The 12,755-nt window shown below is 37.7% G+C and overlaps 1 long non-coding RNA gene across 1 annotated transcript; it reads right to left on the minus strand.

Moving 5' to 3' along the window:
* On the minus strand, nt 6,269-9,014 carry LOC110269207. The gene is made up of 2 exons (XR_002358262.1): nt 8,951-9,014; nt 6,269-6,444 (listed from the first exon to the last, which is right to left on the minus strand). It is a non-coding gene; the product is annotated as an uncharacterized LOC110269207 (long non-coding RNA).

Genomic DNA, 12,755 nt, shown 5'->3' on the forward strand with positions numbered 1-12,755 from the left:
CATTCAAAATCATCAAATTCATGAAATCGGCATTTAAGCCATAAATCATTTTCTCAATTCATTTCACTTTGAAATCAAGTTTCAACTCTTTTCAGCCTTGGCTTTAAAGATCTCATTTCTCAAATTATCTCAGGCTCATAAGCCACAACTTTTACTCAAGGTAAATTCCCCTTTTAAAACCATGCCACTCTCGGCATCCTCTTTTCAAAACTTCCATAACCATGGAAAGTTAAAGATTCATTTTGAAACATTCAAAATCATCCATCCAATCAATGGGATTTTATAACAAAGTTTCTCGGCAGAGTCCCAAGTCTTTAGGGGAGAATAACATAACTCATTTCGCCAAATTCATTTAAAATCATTAAAACCTTGGCTTTCCGATTTGAGTGATAAAATAGGATCTAAGCCAAATCGAGTAACGTAATCATTTACTTCTTTCAAAGTCATTTCCTTTACTTAGACAAGACCAACTTCAACCCCCATAATAAATTCTAAAGCATTTCAACTGTTCAAAATTGCCTTAGTCTTGCAATAATTCAAAATTCAAGAGTACTTCAAACCTTTCTCAAAACATTTCAAAATGAAACTTGTCAATAGACATTCAGGTCCTTTCAAAATCATTAAAACTTCTTTAATTGAAACCCCAAGTCAAATTCAAAGGCATAAACCCTTTTCGCATTCAAATAGCTTTAAAACACAAGTTTCATCTAAATAACTTTCTCCTGAAAGAGAAACAATGCCTTTCTTAAGAAGCCAGACTAAATCACAATTTCCTCTTTAATAATTCATTTCGAAAGCATGAATCATCCTTTTCTCGATAATTCAAATAAAATTGTAGAAGTCTTTAACTCATCATTTTCCAGACAACATTTCAATAAAGACTCGGATTTTATAAAAATTTCGACAGCACCTCCCCTAAAACTTGGACTTTGCCACCCGGTTCGGGTCCCAACAAAACCATTCCACAATCCTTTTCCAACAGCCCGAATTCCAAAATCAGTTCAAGGCAAGCCAAATTCAACAGTCATCTCAATTCCATATTTCAAGGAAACCGTTTCAAAAATCAAATCGTTATCAGCCGAATAAACTCATTTCCAAAGCTTTAAAGAAATGGTTCAGTAACAATCATTTATCAAAAATCAGATCATTTAAAGCAAGCCAGGCTGAATTCAAGAGTGTATTCTATTTTTCACATCATCAAAATAATTGACTCAATTCAAACCAATCCTCAACGGATTAAACTCAGATTTCAAATCTTTTAAAGAATCAACTTCAAAACATTACATTTCACAAAGCCGCACAACAATTCAACCAAACCAACATCCATAATCACTCGAGTCAATCAAATAACACATAAGGCAGATACAATTCACCAAATACACAATATCTCACAGCAGTATCCATATGTAATAATTCCAATATATAAGAATACAGTTTTTGGAAAGTGCCCCTACCTCAAAACGCAATTCCATAACCCAAACGCCTCATCAAGTCCTTTCTGCCTCAACCCGAACTGACGGCAACCAAAACCTCAGCTCCAAGCCACTTTCGCAACAGTCCCAACAACTCGAATCGCAACATACAACAACCGAAACTCAATCCTATAGCAATTAACGCCACAAACCTCAGTGTATGATAACAGAACGATAACTAAAAGGCTCTCAAATCTAAACGCTTACCGAACCAAAAGAGGAACGGCTGAACCGGAACAGTGGCGGCCTCCAAACCGGTTCGGCGGCAGCCACCTCAAGCGGCAGCGGCGACGACTTCCGATCACGATAACCGTGACTGCATAACAACGTCATGACCATGAGACCCAGGAACAGGAAGGATTGAGAACCAACTGCAAAGACCCTTACCGGCGGTGGTTTCAGCGGCCAAGGCGGTTTTCTCCGGCGACCATACAGTGGACCACAACCACTGCGGCAGCAAGGTCTTTCCGGCGGCCAGAACTCCGGCGACGCAGCAGCAGTGACGCTTTCCAGCGGCAGAGGCTTACCGGCGCACCCCATGAGCGGCGACAAGGTTCCCAACAGCATCTGGGCTTCATGGAGGCAGAGTAAGCACGACTGGCAACGGCGCGGCTGCAGGTCACGGCGCGTACGGCGGCGACGCGGAAGGACTCCGACACGGTGGTTGGACTTCAGCTCGGCCTCAGATTCGTTCTCTCCTTCGTGCGTCTCCCTTTCTCTCAGCCTGGTTTGGCGACTCGCGGATGGACCGAATGACGGCGGCACGGGGACGGTGGCGCGACGGCGAGACGTAGGATGACGGCAGGACGCATCGGCACACTCTCTTCTCTCTTCCCTTGCGTGACAGCCCTCAAAGCGTGGCACGACGGCGTGGCAAGATGGGATGGCAGCGTTGAGCAGGACGGCGGCGCGATGGCCGTGGTGAGACCAGCACGCCGGCGCGAGTCTTCCTCTCCTTCTCCCTTATTCCGCGGCCCCTTCCCCTTACCCCCATTCTTTTTCTTTTTCTTTCTTTTAGAGAAAAAGGAAACTTTGTGTGTGTGTGCTGCCACTGCTGGGTGTTTGGGAGGAAAGGCTCGGTGGCTATTAGGGTTAGAGATTAGGGTTTCATGTTTTTGAAACTTAGGGTTAAGGGTACTTTGGTAATTTCAAATAAAATTGAAAATAATGTAGTAATTGAAACCCAAACTAAATTCAACACTAATTGTATATAGAAAATACTATTTGCTCATTACTTTTACAAATTATTTTCAATAAAATGTCTAACTCAAATAATTAGAAATAATATAATTAAATCCTTTATTTTCCCAAAACAGTAGTATTAATATTTAAAATATTACTTATCTAATCCAAGTCATATAAAATCCTTATTATTTCACAACTACCAACTTTATAATTTGAATATAGGAAATAATCCAATAATTATAAAATTGGATAATAATCATAACTTTTCTCAAATTCAATAAATCAAAACTTGCCTTAGTTATCTTTAATAAAAATAATTTCTGAAATTAAGGATATAAATAACTATATGATTTGAGACTTGATCATAAAAAGACTTTTCAAAGGTTCTGGGTCTTACATTCTACCCACCTTATAAAAATTTTCGCCCTCGAAAATTGATACAAAACAAAAGAAATTTCATACACTTCACCCTTGAAAACATTTAAGGAAGAAGCAAAAATATCTCAAAACATAAACATATATATGGTTTTTCAAGTACTTGGATGGTGTATGCATAACGATACAAAGGTAGGAGTGTGATTGCAAAACAAACGTTACAAGATAGGCTCAATGCACAAGGTCATATGATCTCAAAGCTTTACAAAAACTTGAGGTGCCAAAATAGGGTGCAAATCAAGATAGGCATTCACAAAGCAAAGTGGTAATTAGTGTGGTAAAAGGCTGCAAAGCATGTTGGTATTTAAACAGCGGCATAACGTTCGCTGACAATTCTCGTTCCCACTTCAGAACTTCAATTTTCCAACTCCACCAATCATTTTACAACCTCATAGCCAATCATAAGCCTAACAACCGCAAACCCGTCCGCAAGGAACAGAACACCCATAACTCTTAACGTTGTACACCTACCGCTTCAACTTCCGTATACACATATCACGTCTTAAAGAACTAACGCATCGCGTTACTACGTCTACAAGTCGCACGTGATATCAACACAATTCTCGAGTCTACTCAGAAGGATACAAGATTCTAGAAAGGAGAGTCAAATGTCAAAGATAGTACTCATAGATTTGAGAGAATGTATCCAATTCCAGATAAATAAGGGTGCTCAAGCAAAGAAGTTTGCTAGAAATAAATCAATTGACAACTTCAAAGGTAGCCCTTGTATCAAAGAAATCCAACAGGATCAATTGGAAGAAAACCAGCGCATCAGTTTGAAACAAACTGAAGCTGAGTCGAAGAAGTATGAGGTTCGCAGAAAAGAATATCTCAGACCCAAGACAAAGCTCACAGAACTCAAGAGGACGATTACAAATACTTTCGAATACATTGTTCATGAAAGAGTCAAAAACTTGCGGAAAAACCACTTTGCAGTCTAGAAGAAAAGTTGAGCAACAAACATTCTTCAAGAGAGTAGAAAAAGCGTAAACGTGGCTTTACTTCAATGCAATTTCATGTTGAAGCAGATTATGTAAAGTTTTAAAAACAAAATGCACACAAGTTTGGCTAAGAGCTAAAATATTTCCTCAAATATTTTAGAAAGATAGTTAGGTGCATAACTTAACCAAAAGTAATTCATACAACTCGGAAGAGAATCAAATGCTTGTTCAAAAAATTCTCAAAGTCCATATTCAAACAAGCGTGTATAACATTTATAGTAAGGACGAAAGAGGAAGTTAAACTCTTTTTGGAAAAGAAATTCCGAGGTAAAAATTTGCTTACAATTTGGTAAAGGAAATAAGTGGTGCGTTACAAACGAACAGATTTCCACTAAACAAGGAAGTTCTTCAAAACTTTATTTAAAATAGTGCATGCCAACTTTAAAACAACTTTGCCAAAATTTGAACAATGGTTTCAATCATAACCAAGCAACAGAAAAAAAAATTCCGTTTAGTATTCCTTCAAAGAGAATTCAAAACTTCTTTAGAAAGTTCAAGACAAGACTCCAAAGTGTTCTTGAAATCACCATCTCAGAAAGATATTCAAGGAGATTAGAATGTACTTAAAAGGAGTCAAGCCATACAAGAAAGGATCTTAAATTAAAGTAGTTCAAACAAGATCCACTAGACATGAAACATCAAACAAGTCTTAAATTGATCCAAAAGAATACAAAAGTCATAGAAAAAGATAACTCAATCATTTGTAATTTCTCAAGGATAAATTTTTAACTAAAAACTCTTGTAGAGAAAATGAGAGAATAAACAATGCACTAATTTGAAACGAATCAAGCTGACTCACATATGGATGAGATTCACAAGAGAGGACAAACCAAGATCAATGGTAATTTCACAAGATGTAAAAGATTAGTTAAAAACAGAATCACGTATGACATTCATAGAGGTGAAAAGCTTCAGAAGGAACGAGTCCGTTCATAAGAAGAAAGCTATGAGTCCAACATTTTCAAAAGAACAACAATGGCATAAACCATGTAGTATGCTAAATCAGACTCAAATCAAAATGAATTAAGTAAAGTTTATCAAATGAAACTCAACCGGGATAAAAGCGAGAAATCCCCTTTCTTTCCAGAATTTTGAAAAATACCTCAAATACATAATCAAATGAAGTTGTGCATTGGAACTATAGTAAAATTACTAGAAAGTCAAATTGTATTTGAAGTAAATGCAGTTTCGCAAACCAGTAAAAGTACAGGTGAGGTATTAGAAATAAATAGTTGTCAAACTGTATAAGAAATCTTCAAAGTTCCACATATAGATAAGTGTATATCTAGTCAACAGCAATTTTTATAAAAATCTCAAAATTAGCTGTAATCACTGTCAAATAAGAGGAAAACTGAATCAACAAGTTCTCTAAGAATGAACTCGGAATCCGAAGTTTAAAAAGGTACAGCGCATTAAGATAAGTTCAAAGCTATATCAAAGATTATTTGAATCAGAAAGAACTCAAACAGAGGAAGATAGATACAACAAGAATTCCAAACGAGCATATGCATTTAAGATCAAACAAGAATGCATATGGATAGAGGAATAGAGTTGAAAAATCAAACTACTTTTCAAAAGGACTAGCAAACAAGAACTTCAAGTTAGGATATGAAAGAACAGGTCGACTTGAATAGAATTTCAAGACACACAACTGAATAGCCTCGAGAAATAGTTTCTAACGTTCCCAAAACCCACGATTCGCTTTACTCAAAACTCGTATAACATCTATGATAACCCATCAATGCTTTCACGTACATAATTCACTAGTATTAAGCCGGCCAAACTTAATATCAGGAATTATGCAATGCAAGACTAACAGCGTTAATCAATAGACCGTCATGTGCATAAAGTTCTAATTCTCGTCATTCGACAAGACCTAATACATGACAAACACTCAAAGTATGCAACTGAAGTATAGTCGGTCCATTCCTCAGGCTCTACAGGAAGGACTGATCTGATACCATAATGTAACACCCTAACTACCAAAGCTCACGCTTCCGGCTGCGTATATATATATATACTCTGATAGCTCGGACATTACGACGACTTTTATATTATTTTATACTAAAATATGAGCCTGTTTAAAACTTTAAACTTTAAACCGCTCCCACAAATAGATTTGCTATATAACGTACATCCATACATACCATACAACTTACAGAAACTCATAAAGAGTACATCCATATATATACATACAAATATATAAATATTATTACAAGCATTAACCAATACAATCCATATCCCTCTTACAGAATATATCAAGATAAAGGCAAGGGTACAATAAATAATCTAAGGCAATACAAAGCATCTCAACAACTAAATAAACTCTTCGTAACTTCTGCGCCCATATCCTGAAAGGGGAAAAATGTAGGGGGGTGAGAACATCATCCTCGAAAGGGTTCTCAGTAGAGGGTTTTGGGGAATTACTGTAATAGGATACGTGAAGATAAAACGTACTAGTGATTAATAACCGTCTTATACCTCCTTTTCAAAAACAACAGTTTACAATAAAAGTAAAGTCTGGAAATCTTTTCTGAAAGAAGAACCGTTCAATTCTCAAGAACTCAAAAGCCTTTCAAAACGGTTTATCTATGCGGAACCAAAATAGCCTTTCATATTTTTCCAAACCATAAACACACAAAACCGAAACCAACCATCGGTCCAGCTCATTTCAACCACGGCCCTAGGCCCAAACAATCCAACCATCAACCAATCAACACAGTCCAACAGAGTCCTAGTAACAAACAAAAATAGGAAGATGCAAGCACAAACAAACAGTTATTGCAAGTAGAACAATTAGCAATTAATCACATAGGCAAACCAAGTATAATATGCACACCCAAATAATGTCACATAGATGCGTATGATGCATGCCTGTCCCTAGTGGCTGATGATATCATCTGTCGGTTATAGAGCCAACCCGACAAGTCCTGGTAGCTAACCATTGGACTGTCCCTCTGTCGCGCATCCCCAACTCGAGTTATACTCAATATAAACTTGATCATAATCATGATCCATATCCAACACCCTCACTGGTGTATATTCACGGGGGCGAGCTCATCCATGCTTTCACAGTGCCCGGCCACACTTACGACATAGGGTCAAAAGAGCTTTGAGTCTCAACCTGGAGCACGTGGTGGCTAGCCACTGCTTTCTCCCAGGGTAACTCTTATCTCCGATAGTGGAAGTGCAACATTCACATTTATCAACGATTCAGCATAAACATGCATTCAATCTCATCCATGGATCAACATCCATCTCAGCCATCCGGCTCACGGTTCATTCTAGAACCAGCCAATATTTATATCATACACAGCCATTCCGGCTCATGGTTCAATCCAGAACCGACCAATATGTATAATCATACACAGCCATTCCGGCTCTCAACAAAACAGCACTTCCACATTCAAAATCATCAAATTCATGAAATCGGCATTTAAGCCATAAATCATTTTCTCAATTCATTTCACTTTGAAATCAAGTTTCAACTCTTTTCAACCTTGGCTTTAAAGATCTCATTTCTCAAATTATCTCAGGTTCATAAGCCACAACTTTTACTCAAGGTAAATTCCCCTTTTAAAACCATGCCACTCTCGGCATCCTCTTTTCAAAACTTCCATAACCATGGAAAGTTAAAGATTCATTTTGAAACATTCAAAATCATCCATCCAATCAATGGGATTTTATAACAAAGTTTCTCGGCAGAGTCCCAAGTCTTTAGGGGAGAATAACATAACTCATTTCGCCAAATTCATTTAAAATCATTAAAACCTTGGCTTTCCGATTTGAGTGATAAAATAGGATCTAAGCCAAATCGAGTCACGTAATCATTTACTTCTTTCAAAGCCATTTTCTTTACTTAGGCAAGACCAACTTCAACCCCCATAATAAATTCTAAAGCGTTTCAACTGTTCAAAATTGCCTTAGTCTTGCAAGAATTCAGAAGTCAAGAGTACTTCAAACCTTTCTCAAAACATTTCAAAATGAAACTTGTCAATAGACATTCAGGTCCTTTCAAAATCATTAAAACTTCTTTAATTGAAACCCCAAGTCAAATTCAAAGGCATAAACCCTTTTCGCATTCAAACAGCTTTAAAACACAAGTTTCATCTAAATAACTTTCTCTTGAAAGAGAAACAATGCCTTTCTTAAGAAGCAAGACTAAATCACAATTTCCTCTTTAATAATTCATTTCGAAAGCATGAATCATCCTTTTCTTGATAATTCAAATAAAATTATAGAAGTCTTTAACTCATCATTTTCCAGACAACATTTCAATAAAGACTCGGATTTTATAAAAATTTCGACAGCACCTCCCCTAAAACTTGGACTTTGCCACTCAGTTCGGGTCCCAACAAAACCATTCCACAATCCTTTTCCAACAGCCCGAATTCCAAAATCAGTTCAAGGCAAGCCAAATTCAACAGTCATCTCAATTCCATATTTCAAGGAAACCGTTTCAAAAATCAAATCTTTATCAGCCGAATAAACTCATTTCCAAAGCTCTAAAGAAACGGTTCAATAACAATCATTTATCAAAAACCAGATCATTTAAAGCAAGCCAGGCTGAATTCAAGAGTGTATTCTATTTTTCACATCATCAAAATAATTGACTCAATTCAAACCAATCCTCAACGGATTAAACTCAGATTTCAAATCTTTTAAAGAATCAACTTCAAAACATTACATTTCACAAAGCCGCACAACAATTCAACCAAACCAACATCCATAATCACTCGAGTCAATCAAATAACACATAAGGCAGATACAATTCACCAAATACACAATATCTCACAGCAGTATCCATATGTAATAATTCCAATATATAAGAATACAGTTTTAGGAAAGTGCCCCTACCTCAAAACGCAATTCCATAACCCAAACGCCTCATCAAGTCCTTTCCGCCTCAACCCGAACTGACGGCAACCAAAACCTCAGCTCCAAGCCACTTTCGCAACAGTCCCAACAACTCGAATCGCAACATACAACAACCGAAACTCAATCCTATAGCAATTAACGCCACAAACCTCAGCGTATGATAACAGAACGGTAACTAAAAGGCTTTCAAATCTAAATGCTTACCGAACCAAAAGAGGAACGGCTGAACTAGAACAGTGGCGGCCTCCGAACCGGATCGGCGGCAGCCACCTCAAGCGGCAGCGGTGACGACTTCCGATCACGATAACCGTGACTGCACAACAACGTCATGACCATGAGACCCAGGAACAGGAAGGATTGAGAACCAACTGCAAAGACCCTTACCGGCGGTGGTTTCAGCGGCCAAGGCGGTTTTCTTCGGCGGCCATACAGTGGACCACAACCACTGCGGCAGCGAGGTCTTTCCGGCGGCCAGAACTCTGGCGACGCAGCAGCAGTGACGTTTTTCGATAGCAGAGGCTTATCGGCGCACCCCATGAGCGGCGACAAGGTTCCCAACAGCAGCTGGGCTTCATGGCGGCAGAGTAAGCACGACTGGCAACGGCGCGGCTGCAGGTCACGGCGCGTACGGCGGCGACGCGGAAGGACTCCGACACGGTGGTTGGACCTCAGCTCGGGCTCAGATCCATTCTCTCCTTCGTGCGTCTCCCTTTCTCTCAGCCTGGTTTGGCGACTCGCGGATGGACCGAATGAAGGCGGCACGGGGACGGTGGAGCGACGGCGAGACGTGGGATGACGGCAGGACGCGTCGGCACGCTCTCTTCTCTCTTCCCTTGTGTGACAGCCCTCAAGGCGTGGCACGACGGCGTGGCAAGATGGGATGGCAGCGTTGAGCAGGACGGCGGCGCGATGGCCGCGGTGAGACCAGCACACCGGCACGAGTCTTCCTCTCCTTCTCCCTTATTCCACGGCCCCTTCCCCTTACCCCCATTCTTCTTTCTTTTTCGTTCTTTCAGAGAAAAAGGAAACTTTGTGTGTGTGTGCTGCCACTGCTGGGTGTTTGGTAGGAAAGGCTCGGTGGCTATTAGGGTTAGAGATTAGGGTTTCATGTTTTTGAAACTTAGGGTTAAGGGTACTTTGGTAATTTCAAATAAAATTGGAAATAATGTAGTAATTGAAACCCAAACTAAATCCAACACTAATTGTATATAGAAAATACTATTTGCTCATTACTTTTACAAATTATTTTCAATAAAATGTCTAACTCAAATAATTAGAAATAATATAATTAAATCCTTTATTTTCCCAAAACATTAGTATTAATATTTAAAATATTACTTATCTAATCCAAGTCATATAAAATCCTTATTATTTCACAGCTACCAACTTTATAATTTGAATATAGGAAATAATCCAATAATTATAAAATTGGATAATAATCATAACTTATCTCAAATTAAATAAATCAAAACTTGCCTTAGTTATCTTTAATAAAAAACAATTTCTGAAATTAAGGCTATAAATAACTATATGATTTGAGACTTGATCATAAAAAGACTTTTCAAAGGTTCTGGGTCTTACATCTAGAGCACACATAAATGATGGCACACCAAAAGCATGCTGAGTAGCACTTGCACTTATTGCATTTTGCATGAATGCATCCGCCACTTCGTCCACATCTTCCTTGAGTTTGTCAACGACTTGGTAATTAGCTTCGAACTCCTCTTCACTGTGACTATTATTTTCATCCTAGATCAATTCCCTCCCTTCATCCAGATTTGACTCGTATTCAACCTCAGTCGCAACCATTTTCTCAAACTCAACAAATAGCTCTATCACTAGCACATGAGCTCGAATATGATAATGAATTTAAAACATCTATTGCATACTTGTTTCATCAATAATGGGCATGGTTTGAAACTGTATTAACTCGCCAAATATTAACACGGGGTTTCCATATAATATATTTCTCACCCTCTTCGAAATATTGCTTTCGCTGCTCTCACAAAGACTGCTTTGTAGCGCCACAAACGTCATAGTGCATAGAATAACAAAAGAAAATGGATGTTTGCAGATAAAATTCACACCTTTTTGTGCGTTTGGTATAACCTCATTATTATGATACACTCACAAATTTGTACTACCTTCCATTGATTGCCACACTCACCTAAAGAACCTCCAAAACTAACAACACATTGATAAAAAACATACAAGAAAGGAGAAAAATTTGGACTCACGGATTATATCACACTTCATATTGTATGAAAAGTGATTGGAAAAGTGTGAGGAGACAATGTATGTTTTATACAATATGTACAATGGAGTTAATTTGAAATTAAAACTAAATTATAGGTAACTAATTAATTTTGAATAGTTTCCAATTTGAAATTTAAATCAAATATTAAGATTACCGTCGGTTTTGAAAACAATTAAACTACCTCCCTCTCTCACCTCTCTCTCTCAATACGGTTTGTCAATGTTCTATGCCTTTCTCATGGAGTCTCGCCGGTACACTAACGCCACGGTCACCAGCCGCCATCAGAAATCGCGCCGACACTGTTCCAACTGGCGTCGTTGCCGCACAGGCCACCGCCAAGGGAGGACGCGCATATTGTGTGGGTCGAACTAACAGCACCACAGCAACCCGGACGTCCAGCGCCTCCGTCGCAACCGGTGTGTGCCTTCTTCCCGACACCGTCCTCACCTCCTCTGATGTGCCTTCGCTTTCTCCCATTCCTTCAAGTCTCTTCTCACCGATGATACCACCATGCTCTTCTTCTTCTTCGGATCCAAGCATGGTTAGCTTCTTTCATGATTTGACCCCTATGCTTCACAATAGTGCCGCTTTTGTCATGACTAGTCCTTCAAAATTATGTTTCACCACAATAATAGTTTCTTTTGTTTATTCATCTTCTTCTTCTATTTTAATGGTCAATTTAGGATGGTCATTTTAGTAGGTATGCGGATGGTTATTTTATTTTTATGTAGATGATTATTTTGATTGGATTGAGTTTAGTTATATATAATTAAAATATGTTAGATGTTCAATTCATTAGGTATGCTGATGATTATTTTTATCCTTTAGTGGATGGTTATTTTTATTAAGGGTGAGTAGCGTGTGGCAAGTCAAGTAGCGATGGTGAAATGGGATGATTATTGATGAAGGTGAGGTGGCCGCCGGTTGAAAAAGAAGAGAGTATTGGAGAATTTCATATGGTTATTTTTTTTGAAATAACTAACTGAATTTTTTAAAAATTTGAAATTTAAAATTGGAGAATTTGAAATTTGAAATTTATTGTGAAATAACTGAATAAGAGTTTTTAAATTTATTATTTCGTGAGTAATTTTCATTTTTAATTCATATTGGACTAAATAAACAACTCATTGTACACATTGTACAAATACCTCTATTGGCTCCCTAACGGGATTCAAAGTGATTTATTTATAGCTGAGTTAATTCTATAAAATTATATTTTCGCATGCTACAAAAGATAAATGTCAAAATTAGGTGGTTTTTTCTATTGCAATAAATAACACGTGTTACACATATTGCAAAAATTTATTGGCCATATATGTACATTTTACGTGCCAACTCAATTCACGTGTATTACACCAAAATTTTGACCATATACTAATTTTTCAGCCGCATATATACTTAAATGTTAAATTTATTTTATTTATTTATTAAAAAATTCATAAATATATGAATACCATATTTCAATAGTCTATCTTTCTAAAATTTTACATACAATATATGTTGATAAAATAATTAATAAAAAAACAG

The sequence above is a fragment of the Arachis ipaensis genome, chromosome B01 (genome assembly GCF_000816755.2).
Source record: "Arachis ipaensis cultivar K30076 chromosome B01, Araip1.1, whole genome shotgun sequence".
NCBI lineage: Eukaryota > Viridiplantae > Streptophyta > Magnoliopsida > Fabales > Fabaceae > Arachis > Arachis ipaensis.